This window comes from Pelecanus crispus, chromosome 1 (genome assembly GCF_030463565.1).
Source record: "Pelecanus crispus isolate bPelCri1 chromosome 1, bPelCri1.pri, whole genome shotgun sequence".
In the NCBI taxonomy this organism is placed as follows: Eukaryota; Metazoa; Chordata; class Aves; order Pelecaniformes; family Pelecanidae; genus Pelecanus; species Pelecanus crispus.
In genome coordinates, this window is record NC_134643.1 from 126,103,030 (window position 1) to 126,122,243 (window position 19,214).

Below are 19,214 nucleotides of genomic sequence, written 5' to 3' on the forward strand. Positions count from 1 at the left end.
AAAGGTTGTGCAATGGGGGCCAAGATGATGCCTACATACAGAACTCTAAATCTAGCAAAAGCTCTGAGGCAGATTTGATATTTTCCCCATGCTCATGCGGTGTCTCAGTTTCTGTATGTGCAAAATGGAGATAGCACTTACTGAATTACTACTTACTGCATAAGAAGATATTTATATGGGAAAAGTGTAAAGCCTTATGCGAGAGATAAATATCATTAATTGTTCACTGCAGTACAGTAATATTCTGACTCTCCTAATTCCTAGACATAATTATCTGTTTTCTCCTTAGTTTGCAAAGTGTATCTTCAAAGACAGGAATAAAGAATAAGAATGCTGATTTGCTTCACTGTGACATTTTAATATCCTTTGAGCCACTGACAGATGCTTGTGATTTATCAAAACAACATTTTCACATTTCTACAAATTCAACATTTTATACATCCAAGGACTTATCTGCACTGGTGTCCAAGGTGGAAGGGGAAGGGGACTGACTGTTTTTTATCTTTTTTTAAGTGTTCTAAGATAACTTTACAGACACCCTGTTAATTACAGCAGATCAAATGAAAAAGTCTACTTATTTTTAGAAAAAATGAGTCATGCCCACTGCTATTATATGGGGGCTCAAGAGTGGAGGCATCTGAGATGGCTCACCCAACATGAAAGCATCACCAGAATTTGTGGCCCTGTAGTTATTCTGGATCTTGACAAGGGCCCAAGAAAAACAGGCATGGGAGCTCACATTTTAGCCAGTGCAGGCCACTTGAGGGCCATGTTAGCTGTTGCTTAGTTAAGCTACAGCTGGTCTGTTTCAGGGCTGTTCATCCAATCAGGCCTTCTATCCTTAGCACTGGCAAACCACTTCATTGATATTTAGTCCATTGCTTTGCTCTCCATATTATAGAGGCATTTCCCAAAATTTAACCAGATGTTCAGAGATGCAGGCTTCAACTGAACCCATCAGCAAGAAATCAATGAAAAGGATTCCTTCAAAATGAATTGGTATTTATAGATGCAACTTGATCTAACACGAAGGTAAGAAAATGTTGTAGGGCAGGATATCAGAAAACAAGTAACCAGCTGCAACAGATGACAAATCATGTCAACTCTACCCACTTTTTCCACCCCTGACTGTGGTTTTTTGGAGGAGCTCTAGAGGGGCTGTGTCACAGATAAACACTCCTCCAAGGATGGTGCACCCTTCACAAGGCTGCAGAATAAATGCCATGTTAACATCCATAAATTCACCCCCATATCGAAGTTTAACACTCCTTACATAGCCACCACCCTAGACGGCAAATCGGAATGCAAACCCTATATTTTATCACATGCTAGGCCCATAAAGACAGAAGGCGATAACCTTTTCAAGAGTGAGCTCTTTGCAGTCATTTCAGCTTCCTGCCTGCAAGAGCCAGAATTTGCCAGAGTAAACAAACATAAATCAGAAAACAGTTCTGCAGAGGGCCTGAGTCCTGTGTACTCCTCGTGACCACATGGGACTAAGTGATTTCTGCTCAGGAGTCCTGGGCTCAACATTTCCAAAGGGCGAAACATCCAACAGAGAGGAGGCAGCTGAAGACACCTGTTACAGAACAAGTGCAGATACTCCTGTGTCCTTTCTGAAGTGTTTGGGAGCACATGTACTTGAAGTAGTAAAAGGTAGAGGAACAGCTGGAACTTGCTTTTATCCCACTGATGGTTCTTGGTTTACAGTGACCAATAGGTAGATCTTCATAGAATCATAGAATTGTTTAGGTTGGAAAAGACCTTTAAGATCATCCAGTCCAATCATTAACCTAACATTACCAAGTCCACCACTAAACCAATTAAGGGTAGAGTAGCAATTTCGTGTTTCCTGGCTTGGTGGCTAGAATATTTTTAATGAAAGTAAAAACTAGGAATCATTAAGCTTGGAAAGGATCTCCAAGATCATCAGACCAACCACCAACCCAACACCACCATGCCCACTAAACCATGTCCCAGAGTGCCATGTCTACCCATTTTTTTAATGCTTCCAGGGATGGTGACTCCACCACCTCTCTGGGCAGCCTGTTCCAGTGCTTGACTACCCTTTCACTAAAGACATTTTTCCTAATATCCAATCTAAACCCACCCTGATGCAGCTTGAGCCCATTTCGTCTCATCCTATCACTAACTACTTGGGAGAAGAGACCAACACCCACCTCACTACAACCTCCTTTCAGGCAGTTGTAGAGGGCAATAAGGTCTCCCCTCAGCCCCCTCTTCTCCAGGCTAAACAAGCCCAGGTCCCTCAGCCGCTCCTCATAAGGCCTGTGCTCCAGACCCTTCACCAGCTTCATTGCCCTTCTCTGGACACGCTCCAGCACCTCAATGTCTTTCTTGTATTGAGGGGCCCAAAAACTGGACACAGTATTCAAGGTGTGGCCTCACCAGCGCCGAGTACAGGGGGACAATCACCTCCCTGCTCCTGCTGGCTACACTATTCCTGATACAAGCCAGGATGCTGTTGGCCTTCTTGGCCACCTGGGCACACTGCTGGCTCATGTTCAGCCAGCTGTCAACCAACACCTCAGGTCCTTTTCAGCCAGGCAGCTTTCCAGCCACTCTTCCCCAAGCCTGTAGCATTGCATGGGGTTGTTGTGACCCAAGTGCAGGACCCGGCACTTGGCCTTGTTAAACCTCATACAATTGGCCTCGGCCCATCAATCCAGCCTGTCCAGTTCCCTCTGTAGAGCCATCCTACCCTCCAGCAGATCAACACTCCCACCCAACTTGGTGTCATCTGCAAACTTACTGAGGGTGCACTCAATCCCCTCGTCCAGATCGTTAATAAAGATATTAAACAAGACTGGCCCCAAAACAGAGCCCTGGGGAACACCGCTCGTGACCAGTTGCCAACTGGACTTAACTCCATTCACCATAACTCTCTGGGCTCGGCCACCCAGCCAGTTTTTTACCCCATGAAGAGTACACCCGCCCAAGCCATGAGCCACCAGCTTTGTAAGGACAATGCTATGGGAGATGGTGTCAAAGGCTTTACTGAAGTCCAGGTAGATGACGTCCACAGCCTTTCCATCATCTACCAGGTGGGTCACCAGGTCATAGAAGGAGATCAGGTTGGTCAAGCAGGACCTGCCTTTCATGAACCCATGCTGGCTGGGCCTGATCCCCTGGTTGACCAGAACATGCCTGTTGAGCGTACTCAAGATGAACCACTCCATAATCTTCCCCAGCACCAAGGTCAGGCTGACAGGCCTGTAGTTCTCCTGGTCCTCCTTCTAGCCCTTCTTGTAGATGGGTATCACACTGGCAAGCCTCCAGTTGTCTGGGACCTCCCCTGTTAACCAGGACTGCTGACAGATGATGGAGAGTGGCTTGGTAAGCGCCTCCGCCAGCTCCCTCAGTACTCTCGAGTGGATCCCATCCAGCCCCATAGACTTGTGAGTGTCCAGGTGGTGCAGCAGGTCATTAACTGCTTCCTCCTGGATTATGGGGGCTCCATTCTGCTCCCCGTCGCTATCTTCCAGTTCAGGGGGATGAATACCCTAGGGATAACTGGTCTGGCTATTAAAGACAGAGGCAAAGAAGGCATTAAGTACCTCAGCCTTTTCCTCATCCTTGGTAGCAATGTTTCCCCTCGCATCCAATAAAGGATGGAGATCCTCCTTCGCTCTCTTTTTGTTGTTAATGTACTTGTAAAAACATTTTTTATTATCTCTTACAACAGTGGCCAGGTTGAGTTCTAGCTGGTTCTAGCTAGTTCACATGAGTATGTGGTACATTTCTTATACTTAATGATGTTAAACACCTTTTCCCCTAAATGTTAATGATGATTTCCAATGCCTGGCTAACTAGAGCCCTATGAATAGCAGTAACAGTGTTACCAACTCTCTCCAAGTGATAGGGGTCATAATGACTAGAGGAAGATCAAACCAACATATTTTATCAGTTTGAAATCTATCGGTGAAATATGTTGATTTGATAAAGCAGCAAGTATTAAAGCTTTGAATCAACCTTTTAAAGTGTTTTAACACAGCTCATGACTCAATTGCTTGAGTCTATGCTGTTTAAGCAATGCCATATTTTGAGGGGATGTACTAGTTTCAGCATTTATAACTGAATTTTAGTATTTTACTAATTTTTAAATACATATATGCTGGTCACTGTGGGTGCAATGTTGCCAAAAAATGGGACAGAACCTCATGTTTAGCTCCTCCTTTTCCATCCTGTGCTGGTTGGGGGTGGCATCCTAATCCCTTTGTCTAGGAATTCTAACACAGGTGTGGAAGTCAAAGATTTCCCAAATAATTAAACCCAGACAGCACAAAATGACACCATCAAGCAACAACACAGGGCTGCTGTAATTCAATAAAGGAAATAATTCACACAAAACTCTCCTCAGCCCCTACCCAGCATTGTTCCCCACTGTCTCTCCCCCAGCCACAACACACACCCACAGGGGGAGATGATTTGCAAAACATGTTGATTTTGTCCCAACTTTCCCCTCCAGCTCTCAGTTACTGAATGCAACAGAATATGTGTGCAGTTTCTTCTTCCCACCCCTCCTCCTTTCCAAACCCTCTCTTCTCATTTGCAGACATTATGCAATTTTTAAAAATTTCCTTAGTTAGGGGGTGTGAGGCGGGGGCAGTGTTACAACAAATACCTTTGTTTAAATTCAGACTTCTATGCTAACAAAAATGTTGAATGACATTTTGGGAGAGGAGAGAAAAAGGAAGCAGGCATTTTTTAAAAAAGTGTGAAAATATGAAATGTTAAACATGAAAGTTTTCAATGAAAAGTTTTTAACTGAAAAACAACTTTATTTTAATCCCATGCTCCTCCAAGCCCCCAACAATCACAGTCTGACCTCTCCCCTCATGTTTTGGAAGTGGAGAGAAACATTCCCTCTTCTTTTGGGAACAATGGACACATTTGGACTGTGTCAGAGGCAGCTGGTTATGCTGAGACCTGGCCTAATCACTTTCTCCTCAGTGTCTTCCCAGTGCTTCTAGGGTGACATTGCAGAAAAATAATGTGATACCTATTGCGGTGTGAGATGCACAAAGTTGTTTTATTTTTGCTGGCAATATATTGGCTTGTATCTCTCCTACACATTTTGCTACTGTTCCATTCTGAACTTGATTGCTTATTCCTTGTTCTAAAGAGCCGCTTCCCACATCAGAATAAATCTAAACCACTTTTCCTTCCCCTGCTCTTCTAGTTTCCTGCTCCATTCTATTCACATGGTATACACTCATACAGCCAGTCTTTCCTAGACTGCTTTTCAGTTCCCATCCCTATTGACTTTAAAGACAGTAAATTTTCAATGTCCTAATAGATTGTTCATCATTCAAATTAAAATCATTTGGAGCCAAATTTCAACACAGAATTTATTTTTTATGGGCATCTATGAAGTTCAGAAGGCAAGAATTCTGAACAGAAGCATTAAAGGTGCTCCATAATAACTGTCAAGTAGGCAAACGGATACCAGGTGGAGTATTAGAGAGGGGAGGGCTTAAATTATCTAGAATCTTGATGTGACACAGTGCACCAATAACGTACTTCCAAATCCAGTAACCAAACCGCCCAGACACAGGATCATGTATTTCAATGCTCCTCATTAATACACTGGATTGAATCTAGTACTGAATTGCCCCTGCAGTGTGTCTGAGGTTAAAAATGCCTGTGTACTTAGCTTAATAGGTTCCCATTAGGGAAATGCAAAAATAGCATTGATTTTATTTAAGAAGAGCATCTCAGATAAATGGTGCAGTTAAATGGCTGCACATAAAATCTTTCTGAACTCTGGCAATTTTGTTTTGTGAGTTTGTTAGTATCTGTATGTTAATTAACCCCAAATATTCCGTCCTCCTTTTCCCAAAACAGGAATTCATGGAGGAAAGTGAAAAATAAACAGTATATCAAAAAAAACACTGCTAAGACTGATAATGGAACCAAGCAATCAAGGAAAACTCATGCAACATTTTTATCCTAAGATTTTGTTTTCCTATAGAAGTAAATGACTACTTTTAAAACCATTTTCACTTTGAAATGAAAACAGGAAAATACTTCATTTTGAAAATATTGAAAAGGAAACGTTTTGGCTTTTTCTGCATCCCTTGCAGACTTTAATTTCTTCATTTGTTTTGGCTGAAACATTACTTTTTCAATAGAAGACGTAACTTTTAGCTAACATAAGTACACATTTTTCCTAACAAAGTAACTGACAGAAAAAATGTCCCAATAACTCAGATACACCTTAAATTCCACAAGTCTCCTGCAAAGGACATCAATCATGAGAAAGAAAAAAAAAAATCTTTGAGACAGGAAGAAGGAAGACATTTCTGATTCTAAATGCAATTAATTTTTCTTGATTAAAACCACACAGTGTTGTTTGTTTATTTTTGACAAATTATGTGCGTTTATGTTTATGGTCCTATGTTCCTGTGGTTTCCTTACAACAATTTATTATTAGGTATCATATGTAGTAAGAAAATAAATCTAAATGAAAGTGACACAGCAAAGGCAAAACATTTCGTCTTCTTTTAGCTGACTGCAATTATAAGCAAAGCTTTCCAAACCCACCTCTCCCACTGAGCTTCACCTTCTACATCCTCACACAGGGAGCTCCAGTCCAAGGCAATAAGAGCTCCATAAACAGAAATCTGAAGCACTGACTACATGCAGTATTTGGGTTGTTAAATGAGAATATAAAACATTCCCTCCAAATTATCACGGGTTCCTAAACCTCCTTCACACTTAATTCTATACATTTTCCTATTCCAGTACTTGGGAAGAAATAGAAAGCATGGATCTAAGTAAAGGACTATGTTTTAGGACATCATGCCTGAGTGTTTGCAGCAGCCTCCATGAGAAACCAAGGAAATCCTGAAGCTTCTTTGTTTTTCAGTTTCCCTCTGTGCAAAATGAGGGTAATAATTCTAATTAACTCAAAGGGGCTTTGGGTTTCTTATAAGGGAAAAAGAGATATCAAAATAGGCAGGAATAAAGGTTTCCCTGATTTTCTACTGGGCTCGAGATGCCCAATTTCTTTAGCACTTAAAAAAAAAGGTCAGCTCTAGAAAGTGTTATGAATAACCATTGATAAGCATGCATAGAATTACTATCAATAAATAGAGCTCATGCAGGAATGGAGAACACTCATGAAAGAGAAGGAAAGCAAAATCTAGTGAATAACCTCTTTTTCTAAAATCCCTTTTGAAAATGCACACAACATCTCACAAAATCTTGTTGGGCTGCTGACATTTAGAGGGGTTCTTTTTTTCTCACTCATTCTATAAAAGTGCTGAATGGATGCTGTGACACAGCACACATTACCCTATCACTTCTTATTTATGGGTGTGCTTTTGCTTCCCAGCCCTGAAATTGCTTTTCAGCAAGTCACAAACATCCACTTTGAAAAGAAGATCAGTTTTGCTTCTCTTGTTCTAACTGAATTTTTCCAAGCAAATCCATGTCTGCCTTGTTTTCAGCAAAAAAGATTTCAAGATATCCAGTACATTTATGAATTAAAAAAAACCATATAAACAGAACAAAAAAGATTATGTAGATGATTAATCCCCTTATTTCTCTGGATTCTTCCACAAGACTTCCACATTTCAATACAATATTAGCAATTTTTTCCCCCTTTTTTCCCACTATTTTCTTTTTCCTAACTTCTCCCCTTACATCAGCAGTTGCTTCCATATTTTATTTTAATTCAGAATGAACTGCAAAAGATTTCAGATAAATACATTATAATCTCAAAATAATTTAAATTCTGTTGCTCATATATGTAAAAATTGTTATGCTTGTTGAGACTCTTACACTCTCATGAATTTCCAAATAGACAATTTATTTTACAGAAGTGTTTTACTTTCAGAACACAGTCTGTAATGAGTATTTCTTTGTATAGAATATATGTATGTAGTTTTATTAACTTCTTTCAATCTGCATACTATTTTGTACATTTAAGGGATCAGTTTTGCTTACAGTATAGATGTATATTTCCATATAGTGATTTTTAGCATTTCAATTAGTGCCATTTTTTCTTTTTCATCTTAGAAATACTTAGTTTTTAAACAAATGCCTTTCTTGTCAGTGTTTTGTGAAAACCAGTTATAAATCAGAAAAGAAAATGGAGTACATGGAAGGATTCTCACTCCTCAGTACAGACAAAACATTCTTACAGGCACAAAACAAATGTAAGTCTAACAAACAGGGAGAAATATTTTTTTCCATCATTATCGCATTATCAGGTATTGCCTGGAGGATCAGTTGCAAGAAAGATATCAGGAGATAAAAAGATGTTACTTTTCTATGGGTTATGTCTCTTTAAACAATAAAACATGGGTTTACTAAACAATGGTATTTAACTAGATACAGTTGGGCAGGACATTTTACAAAGGGAGGGCAGCAAAAAAAATTCTCTGTCCCTAGAAAATTATAGAATATTTATGTCTTCGCTAGTTCAAAAATTAAAAAGTCAGCTCCACAGCTGAACCCAAATGTATTTTCTGAGTGTGTCAGGAATTTGGTTCTCTGTTTTAATGGAGAAGGGGGAAAAACATTTAGAGAAAAAAAAAAAAAAAGTCCCTAGGCATGCAATTGAAAAACAAGAGTGCTGTATGTCAGCTCTGTTCTCCCTGCTGGCATACATAATCCCTGAACAGAGCTTGCCCTGACCTTCCACAAGTAGCAGGGTAATTGTTCTCGGGGATTTTATGAATATCACTATCTATTTGCAAAGAAAGCCTTGGATAAAAGAGGAAAATGAATTTGAATTTGCAGTGAAAGTGAGCATCCAGTACTGGGCTGTTCCCCAATTGGAAGAGAGCCAGACCTGATCCCCGGGCAGAGGGCCAAGGAGACATCCTTGCCATGGTGCACAACCAAGTTCTGCAGCTGGAGAGTTAAGCTGGGCACAGAGGAGGGACCTCTGCATCGTCTTCAGAGCAGGCAATGATTTAAAGACACTGGGGCATTAATTTTACCATCCTTCCTCACTGCCAGACCCAGAAGCGGGGCAGCAGTAAAACACTCAAGTTTTGCATGGGGAAGCTATGCCGAACAATCCCTCCAGGGTACCGCAACAAAGGATAAATCCTTCTCAGGAGAAGGAAGGAATGGAACCAAAGCATAGAGCTGAAACCACAAAGATATACACAGGACGCACCTCTTAATTCATCGTTCCTCACAGTCCTCTCAAGCATGTCCCTAGTATCACATTACTCCCTCCTGAGCTGCACTTTTAGTTCTCCATGGTTGCATCCGATTGTTGTCCAGCTTCAGAGAGCAGGGTGTGAAACACTCCCTCTTGGTAGTAGTGTTTACCGACCACAAGCTGCCTGTGAGGCAGAGGTGGGAACCAACCCCGGGAGGAGGGATCTGGCCCAGGTTGGGTGGGTTTAGCCCTGTCCAGGTCAGGGCTCATCCCCCAGCTGTGCTGCTGCAGAAGGGCTCAACAAGGATGGCCACTCACCTGAGATGTCAGCAGCACAGACATGAATTTTTAACTCCTCTGTTCACTGAAGCAGCAGTTGGCTTTTGGTCCAATTCACTGCACAAGATGTGCAATCTTAGTTTTATGCGGAGGCGAAACTCCTGTATTAATTCATATTGAGTGCACACAACAGTCAGTGAGAAACTGGCAGTGCGGAGAGAGAAAAGTAAGAGGGATTTCTGTGATCCATATTGAATTAGTTACTTTAAAACAAACGATGAGTATTCCATGAAGATATCCAAATAAATACAGAGCTGTTCAGATGGTGCTAGGGGAAAGAAAACTTGCAGGCGTAGAAAAGAAAAGGACACAATGAGGTAGGAAAGAATAAGTTGCCATAGATATATACCTACATCCTTCATTTCATGCACCCATAATTCTCTCTGGCAGCTGCATGATTAATTCAAAGATTTATTGATTTTTTTTTTTCCCCCTCAATCCTGCTGACCTGCTTTTGTTGACAGGTCTGTGTGGATCACACTCCTCTGCCAATTGAAAGCATTGCATCGTGTCAGTCTCCGTGGCCTGCATTAAGCATTTCAATACATTCAACATGAACAATGTTTGAGTGCATGATAAAAACATGCAGAGCTCATTTCAAACCAAACAAACATGAACTAACAAACTAGTAGCCTGTTTTTGCCATGAAAAATATCTGTAATTGAAATTATAATGCAGTTTTGATGGTGGGAAAAGGTATCTAAACAGTTCAATCTTTCTCCTCCTGTATTCTCACTTTTATCAGAAATTCAGTAGCTCTAAGTTTTCTAGCAAAACCAAAGGTATTTTTGGTACAGCAACTGTTTACAACAAAAAATGTTCAGCCTTTGCATCCACCACCTTTCTGCAGCAGGACAGAGCATCTGGCCCTGTGTCACCCCAATGCAGTTACACAGCTTGTGCTCACCTACCAGATCACACGCTTTAAAAATTCACTTGATTCTAACTCAAAGATCACCTAGCCTTCATTGTAACCTTCCTCTAAAGGGAAAACAAAAGTGCTATGAAAATGTGCCTTTACAGTTTAGCAACCCAGGTGAAGCAACAGAGATACGACACTGATGTCACAGCAAATGAAACAAAGCTCTACCAGACAGGTACTTCCAATTCTTTCTAATGAGCCATTCTCCTAATGAGCCTTTCAATTAAAATGAGCATCTGTATGGCCATCTGCAGCCCTGAAAATTTGTGGGCTTATCTACTTAATAGCACTGTACTCCACAATGATGTTTTAGATGAAATCAGTTACCTGGTGCAACACACAACACTGGAAAATACTGTTTCTGTTTCTTCCAGATGTCACCTGTAGGTATCTCCTGGATGTATTAAAAATAACCAAAAACATCACAGCTGGTGGCAGTTTTGACATTCTACCCCTCTCAGAGTGCAGCTAAACCACGTACACAGGCAAAAGCGGTATGTTATAAAACATTCTGGGTACTAAGGCACACAGTCATTAAGATGAATCTTATGCATCAGTTTTGTCACCTCATATCAAAACTGTCAGAGCTCATTGGCTGTTTGCTCAGGTTAAACAGTTTTGATGGGAAACCTCAAGCACATAGTGCTTAATGTGGTCATCTACTTATCCATTGCCATTCACGAAGGTGACAAGATCACAAGCCACTAGGACAGCAAATTTATAAGGAAGAAAATGGTGTTACGATCACTATTTCAAAAAGTAAAAATGAAAATAAATAATAAAATTAGACCTAAAACCAGCACACTGATTCACTGAAGTATGTTCCTGCTCCTAGCCCTTTGATACCGAATCTGATAGCACTGAGCCTACAAATCAGACCCCCAAAAATCCTGCATATTAAACCAAAGCAACAAAAATATTGCTTCAAATATTCAAGAAAAGTTATATGAACCAAAAACTGCCTAAAGAACTGTAAACAAAGAGCAAAGACAAAATGGAAAAATGTTGAGTGAACACCTGTGAAGGTTAGCAGCCTGCTCTTATTTCACCTTTAATAAAGATCTGGTAAACATCAAGTTAATTAAAATGCAGGCCATAATTATTTGAAGGTTTTACAAACCCCAGAGAGAATTAATATTACAGGAACTGAGGGGGCTAGAAAAAGCTGGCCAGATGATAAAATGGGATTCACCCCAGGAAAATGAAAGAAATTTCAAGTACGTCTAGAGAGAAAATAATGTGACACATATTTCCAGTGAGAGACTAACTGTGCTACTGAATTCAACCATGCTGAAAGAAATCTCTTCATGATTGGCAACACCAATAACAAGGTGGTAACACAGAATAGTTAGGGCATCAGATTGGATAAGGTTATGTATGGTCCAACAGATGCTCAGGCCCATAGAAAGACATGATAGGTCCCCATGTATATATGTATGTGTGTGTGTATATGTAGGTGTATCTGTATACATACACTCATGGGTACAGAGAGGGAAAGAGAGAGAAAGGCATGTATTTTTTAAAAAAGAAAAAAAAAAATCCAAATATTTGAAGCCTTAACAGAGAAATCAGAGTTACAGTCTCCTCCCCCGCTTTCTAATTCACAAGAGCACAAGAAGCGATTCTGAAAGGGGCCTGAATCAGATAAAGTTTTTCATGCACTTTAATAGTGTAAGTAGAGAGAAAAAAAAAAAAAAGATTCAAGGGTTCAGAAAAAAAAATAGAGAAAGAGGATTGGGGAGTTATTGGTGGGGTTTTTTTGTTTGTTTGGTGTTAAAGTGAGAAAAAGGATCCCTCCAACTGATAAAAATGGAGGGCTATCCAAAAGAGCAGCAGAGGGGAAAAAAAAATTACAATACCCTTGTCTCCTAGACACACTTCATTATTGAAATGCTGAAAACACTGCTACTGGTTGTGAACCCTATTAGTATTAAAATTGCTGGATATAGTGGGACAGAGAAAGTTTTGGCGCTCTGCACTTTAAGCACCAAGATACCCCACTCAAATATATTTTTCTCCTTCCTCTCTCACAAACAGCCACCAATGTTCTATGCCCTCAGAGCAGTCAAAACATCCAGTCATGCTGAGGAAAATCCGCAAGTTCCCTCTACAGGAAAACAACTGTCACTCTGATATTAACACCTCTGTTTCACATGCATGCTTCCCTGTGTTGATTAAATGATCAAAACCCACTCTTTTGCCTACAATTGTATTGCTCACTCTCCTCTGTGTTATCAAAATGTGATACTTTGACATGTGTATCGGATGCTTCATCCCTTCAAGTCACTCTAAACACCTGCCTCCTACAAAGCTCTTGAAATCCTTGTATCCAATCCTACTGATCCCACAGCTGTAATTTTAGTGATGCACCTGACCAAAACGCTCCGGTGTTAAGAGTGGGAAGCAAACACAGAGCACAGACTGCAGGGTAGCCAAAGGAAAGGTCCTTCAATGAACAGCTGTATCTTGCCTTGCTCAGTTACAATTTTAGTTTACAATGAGTAAAAGGAGAGTGTGAAAAATGTTTGCACAAGCAGCAAGTGCTGAGTTTTTATCATCTCCACTTTCTAGGATAAGACACTCTCCTCTTAAAAGGACAGTGCTCTCAGGAAAAATGCCGATAACTAGACATTTCTTAAATAATGTAGTAAATAACTTTTTCCTAGGTCCCTTAGGAAAATAACTTTGTTGAAAAAGAAAGTGAGGAAGCAATATACTGTCTTTGGAGATGGGCAAGTGCACTTTATGTGTCTTCAAGAAGCTTAGAGAACACATTACTGTAACAGCAAACCTACAGTCTGACCTGTGCATTGCTGAACACTACTCACATTAGCTTTCCAGGGACTCGAGGAAGCTCAGCAGATGTAGAGGTTTGACTGCTTTACTTTCTGTGTGCTATCACAACTTTGAATGGCAGAACTAAATCTCACTGGCATATTTCTGGTAGAAGGTAGTTTACCTTAGAAATTTTTTTATTGTATATATGTTGCTAATATTTAAGCATAAAAAAAATTGTACTCTTCATCCCACTCCACCTGGAACCAGAAAAAATCATGCATCTAGAGCATTCAGTGGCATAGGTTAAGTGTTTGCTGAATGCTTGCTGGTTGGCAACCATGATTAAGCCCTGACATCAAACCAAAACAAGAAAAGATCTCTACCAGACACAGCCTCAATCAAATGGCTGGACTTAACCCCTGTGATCACCAGCAATAATCTAATTCTGAACATGGGACTCTGTACACAGGACCACTCTCCATAAAGAGGGGTTTTTTTTGCCTGCTACGTACAAACCTCATGGCTGAAAAAACAGTGATCGCTCTGTGCAAACTGAACTACTGCTGTAATCTCCAAACGCCAGCGCAAACAAAAACTGCAGTGCTGTATTTTAGATGCCACCACGTGATAACTACTGGCAAACATTGACTGCTTACTGTCAACCGCAGCAGTTCAGAAAAGCCCTTTGTGCAGAAAGAGATCCAAGAGCCCCTGAGCCTTTTAAAGACAAGACTTGAGGAACTGTGTTTAAATAAATAATGCAATTCATTACACCAAATGTAGGTCATTGTACATCAGTGACACTTCTCAAGTCATGGTCCAGTGTGTCTAATTTCTGGCCGATGGAAAGTATGCTGGCTGGAAGGCCCATCGGCTGTCATCTGCATGTCAATCACAGCCCTTCAGGGAACAGAGTTCCATTCATGCTTACACACCTTGCCCTCAAAGCTGCTATTCTTTCGGTGCAGATTTAAATATGCCATTGTGCACAGTCGTCATTATCCGTCCCTCTCCTTTTCTACTTTTTTTAAGCAGTCACACTCTATGTATAAATCAGACAGATTCTTGCATGGTATGTCATTAGACAGGAAAATGGGAATTCAGAAAGGTCAGGGCATGAACCTATTCATGATCCTGCTCTTGGCACTAAGCTATTCAGAAACATGGGAAAACTTGAAATCCCTCGTAGTTAGCAGCATCAGGATAGGAGGCATTCATAACAGAAGTACAGTATATAGCGACAGACCAAATTTAATTCTTCATCCTTTCTCTTTGTTTCCATCTGTTCTTCATTCTCCTCTTTTCTGTCTCTTTGCTGATCCCTTACGCTGACCTTTATTTTTAATCCCTTTCTGCCCTCCTTCCCCTATAACCACACCCATCCTTTGCTCTCTCTGGGGCTAATTAACACATGAACAGACTCTGCTCTGCTTTGACCTAGGCAGAGCAGAATCAGCAGTTATTTTGTCTTTACCTTCCCTTCTACTCCAGCTTCACTGTTCTGCTTGTGAAGAAATACTACGAGGCAAGTACTAGTCTCCCATCTGCCTTGCAGTTGCTCAACAGGGTCAGAAGCATGATCTGCACTGTGACACTTTTCTATACTATTGTTCCTTGCTTTTATGGCTGTTGTTACAAAAACATACTTTGCTGCACTCTTTAGTCCTGCAGGGCCTAGGCTGTTTCCAATGATTACAAGGTCAACACAAAGGTGATTCCAAAAGTCTCTTTCTTTGTCAATGGTTTGTGAAGGAAAGTAGTAAGGAGGAAAGGAAACTTGACCTTTGACCAAGCTGTATGCAGCTATCAGTCATACAACATTCTAGGATTATTTAAGCTTTTATGTTTAGTGTCATCTAATGAAAATGCATAAGAGCTGGTTACTGATACAAGAGAAAACTGCACATCATTACGTTACTTATTATAATTCAAATTCATTTCAGACTCAGTTACAAGTCAACTGACAGTATACAATTCTTCAGAAAAGAAGGCTCTTCAGAAAAGAGATCCTGAAGTTACAGCTGTAGAGCTTGATACAGCAGTAACCTGCACTTTGTGAGCCCCTTAAAGGCTTCTCAGAGTTACCATTCATCCTTCTATTTGGTCAACATCTCAGAGATTGTTAGGCAAGACACACACCACTGGGAAGTTTGATTGCTTTTACTAGAAGACACAGATGGGCAAATAAGATACCCTTTCTGCATTTGTAGCAGATTGACAACTGCTGAGGTCTGCTGCTGTCCTTGGCTATCATGAGAGTGTAACACAGCTGTATCTAGTCGAGATGGCCGAGTACTTCATCTAACAAGTATTATTCAAAATGGATCTTTCCAATATGAAAAGATTTCTGTGTATTTGTTGTTGGAAGTTGGTGTTTTCTGCTTTTCCCCTGAATAGATTCATCCAAATGATTGGTTTTGCCTTGCTTTAAAAATCCTTTTGCTGCTACCTTGGCCCCTAGGTGATACCCTGAAAAAGCTTTTTGGCTCCAGATTTGCTGTCACATTGAAAAACAAAGTATAGAAGCAAAACCCCAATTATTTAGCTGTTCCCCTGACAGACAGACAAGCACATACACACCTTTTCAGTCCACAGCTGTCCTTGCACATGTAAATTTTATAGAATTCAGTATTTCTGGCTCCAAAAATGGACACCTTCTCCTTTATTGAACAGGGAGTCTGACCTATCTGGACAGTCCTTGGAAATGCTCTAGCAATATATCTTAATATGTTTCAACTCCCAATTACTTTACAATAACCTGGAGGCATGACATACAATTTGAGCCAGGAAACAGAAGATGCTTTTCCCCAGCCTTATTTATTACACATTTTGATTACTATGGACATCACTGTGCTCTCTGAGAACTAAGCATACAGAGAAAATAAGACATGTCCAGGATAGTACACTGTTGCAAAAAAAATCTCACCGTCTTAATCAAGGAATACGCCTCTTAAACACACTTCCTAAAAAGCTAGGGTTTGGGTTTTTTTTTAATTCTAAAAGTAAACACACTTTGCCTTTTTTCTTTGAAATGTTGAATTCATATAAAAATAGAACTGATATCTAGAACAGTAAGTAACAGCTGAAATAAAGGATTCTGGTTCATCTACAGATCTCTCTATCCTAGTAGTCAGAATGGGACTACAGATAGACAGGTATATGAAATATCTACTCTAAATTGTACTTGCATTGGGGTTTAAGTCTTTCAGGAAAAAAAAAAAAAGCTTCTCTGTTGGACCATTTGCATATGGAGTTTCCCCACTGAACAGCTGCCCTGCTTCCTGCCATAGGGGCTCTCCCATTCCCTCCTGTAATTTGTAAGCTACCTGGTCTACTTGTGTCTTCTATTTGAAGTGGATATATCGTCACAGTGAAAATGTTCTTCTCATCTTTTTTCTCTATCTCTCCCCCTTCCTTTTTCTCTTTTCTTCTTCTTTCTTTTCAAGTAAACACTCTAGTTTTCCCACGAAAGCCTTGTCCACGTCAAACCATGATAATCATTACTCTCTGAGTATATATCTTTATATTCTTGCTCTTTCACAGTAGAGGTTTCCCCTCAAGATGGCTCTCATTTTTGTTGATGTTAATGAGTAACCTATAAATCAGTTATATTAAGAAACAAGAACAAAACAAATCAGAACTTGAAGTTTTCCAATATTAAATGGTGAGATAAAAAGCATACCACTGAATCTGGTCTAGTGCACAGAAAAAGAAAACATGCTAGCAGTGGCTGTATAAGCAAGCATATGCATTTCCTCAAAATAGTGATCATTATTGGAAAACAGCTCAATAGGCATGTTATGTCTTGCATCCTATTCATCAGCACTGGCATTCTAAGATGACAGGTTTGATCAATATCTACCGTTTGAGTTCATGGCCAGATTATTGCAAAATTGATTATGGGTAGAACTCAAGGCAATTGTTTTATGAAACACGTGCGGGTTCTGGTTTTTAAATGCTCTCACTATTAAGCTGCAGTTAAAGAGTATAAATGATGAACAAACAAATCTTACAATCATTGTGGTTAAACTGGAGCAACGTTTTCCTGCCTCACTTTTGCCCTTGCATGACAGATAGCATCGACCTGTAATCTAACCTGTGATTTCATTTCTGAAACTAAGTCTTTTCTGTGATGTGATCCAATATGATAAACTGAGATTTTTAATAACATCAGTTTTAATGAATTATGTTTTATTTCCATTTAGATTTCTAACTGTTGAATTAAAGGATTGTGAGATAATTAGAAACTGAGTTTTAAGTATTGAAATTTGTAATAGATTTTTAATGATTGTAACCTAGTCAATCACAGTCAGAAGTTGCATTAAGGGGAAAAAAAAAAAAATTGATTAAATTTAGGTCCGTATAGTTAAATGTTATTACACACTTTTATCCCCCAAAAGTTTGGGGTTAAAATCAATATAGACTAACCAGAATGAAATTACCTTAAAATAGCAGCCATGACGGTCTGCAGAAATGGCACACTTCCTTACCTAAAGAAGGGGTTACAGAGACTTGCGTGCCCTGTTCCTGATTCCAGGGTGAAGGGCAGGATTGAGCCACTCAAAGCTATCACACAGGTACTAATGCTCAAGTAAAAAAAAAAATCAGATTAAGAGGACGCAATCTATGTTGACATGGAAAATGTGCATATTTTCTTATAATAAAGAACGAATAAACTTAAAAAAAAATATTAAGGTAGCTAACCACTCAGGTATACACGTTCTTTTCCTCCAGCCAATACTCACACATACAGTTTTACATGCATCATGTAGTAGCCTATTTTAGGATGAAGCAAAGTAAACACATCCATCCACTTTTGCATTAGATAATCATAGTTTAGAAAATCTTAAGCATAGTTCTGTATCATTATATATGGAACAATGGCGAGCTTATTTGCATATTTAAAAGCAACTCTGACTTCACTATATTGGCTGAAGAGTTGGTGAGTCCTACAATGTGGATATTACAGACCTCTTTATGGAAACACACTCAGTTTCAGTTGCTCAATCACAAAAATAATATGCCGTATCAAAATCCAAGAGCATAACAAGGAAGTGGATTTACCAAGCTTAAACAGTGCACCAGTATTACAGGACAACTGATCATCAGTTACATGGTATTAAATAGCTACCAAATACTTAGAAAGGTATTTGACATACATTAAAAAAAAAAAACCAAACCTCAAAAAAGCAAAAAAACCCACAGAACAAACTTACGTAAGGAGTCAACAAAACACATAGAGAAATAAAATCTGTAAGTCAAATAGAAACATAGATATTTCCATCAATGCCACATTTGTCAGAAAGGAAAGATTATTAATATACTGAGGAGAAGTACAAAAACATTTCCACACGTTGTAGGTTCATAAACACAAACATATTCCTAAATATACTCTGCAGTCACTTTTAACTCAAACTATTTTTTTCCACTCTGCTTTACCTTGGAACAATATATTTCAAATTTCTGCACACGTAAATCATTTGTATGTGTAACAACAGCTGCACTGTGTGTAATATATAATTTAGATATGTCTTATACTGAAAATATTTTTCCCACATATACTTTCTCCCATGAATTTCTTACAATGTTTATGCTTTAAAATATTGGGTGTTCTTTGCCTGAATTCCCTGTACTTCCTGAACAATGCCTCGCATTTCCTCACTTTGTCAGTAAATAGATTATTGCATATAACTGCTTTAGAATAGATTGCTTTGCTTCAGCGTGTTCAGCTTACAGCACAGTTTACCATGTGCTTAAGCCTCCAGTGTTATCTATGAAGATATTTGAGATTAAAATGTTAAAAAAGTACAAATATCAATTACATACCTCATTTAAACATAACCAAACAAATTTAGACTCAGGATTTCTTCTAATCCATGAGTAACATTACTACTGAAAAACAATTACAACCCAACACATGCTTTATGACACTCAAATTTCTTTGGCATGTAGGAGTTCCTTATCAAAGTTAAAATGTGAACCCATTGCCACAGCACCAGGAAGCTAGTTTTATGTCTGGTATAAAACAAA

General features: G+C 39.4%; 1 protein-coding gene across 3 annotated transcripts in view; it reads right to left on the bottom strand.

The window, feature by feature from the left end:
• The window catches only part of DSCAM (DS cell adhesion molecule), a 435,274-nt gene that overhangs the window by 403,455 nt on the left and 12,605 nt on the right, over positions 1-19,214 (bottom strand). The gene's annotated exons all lie outside the window — the stretch shown is intronic.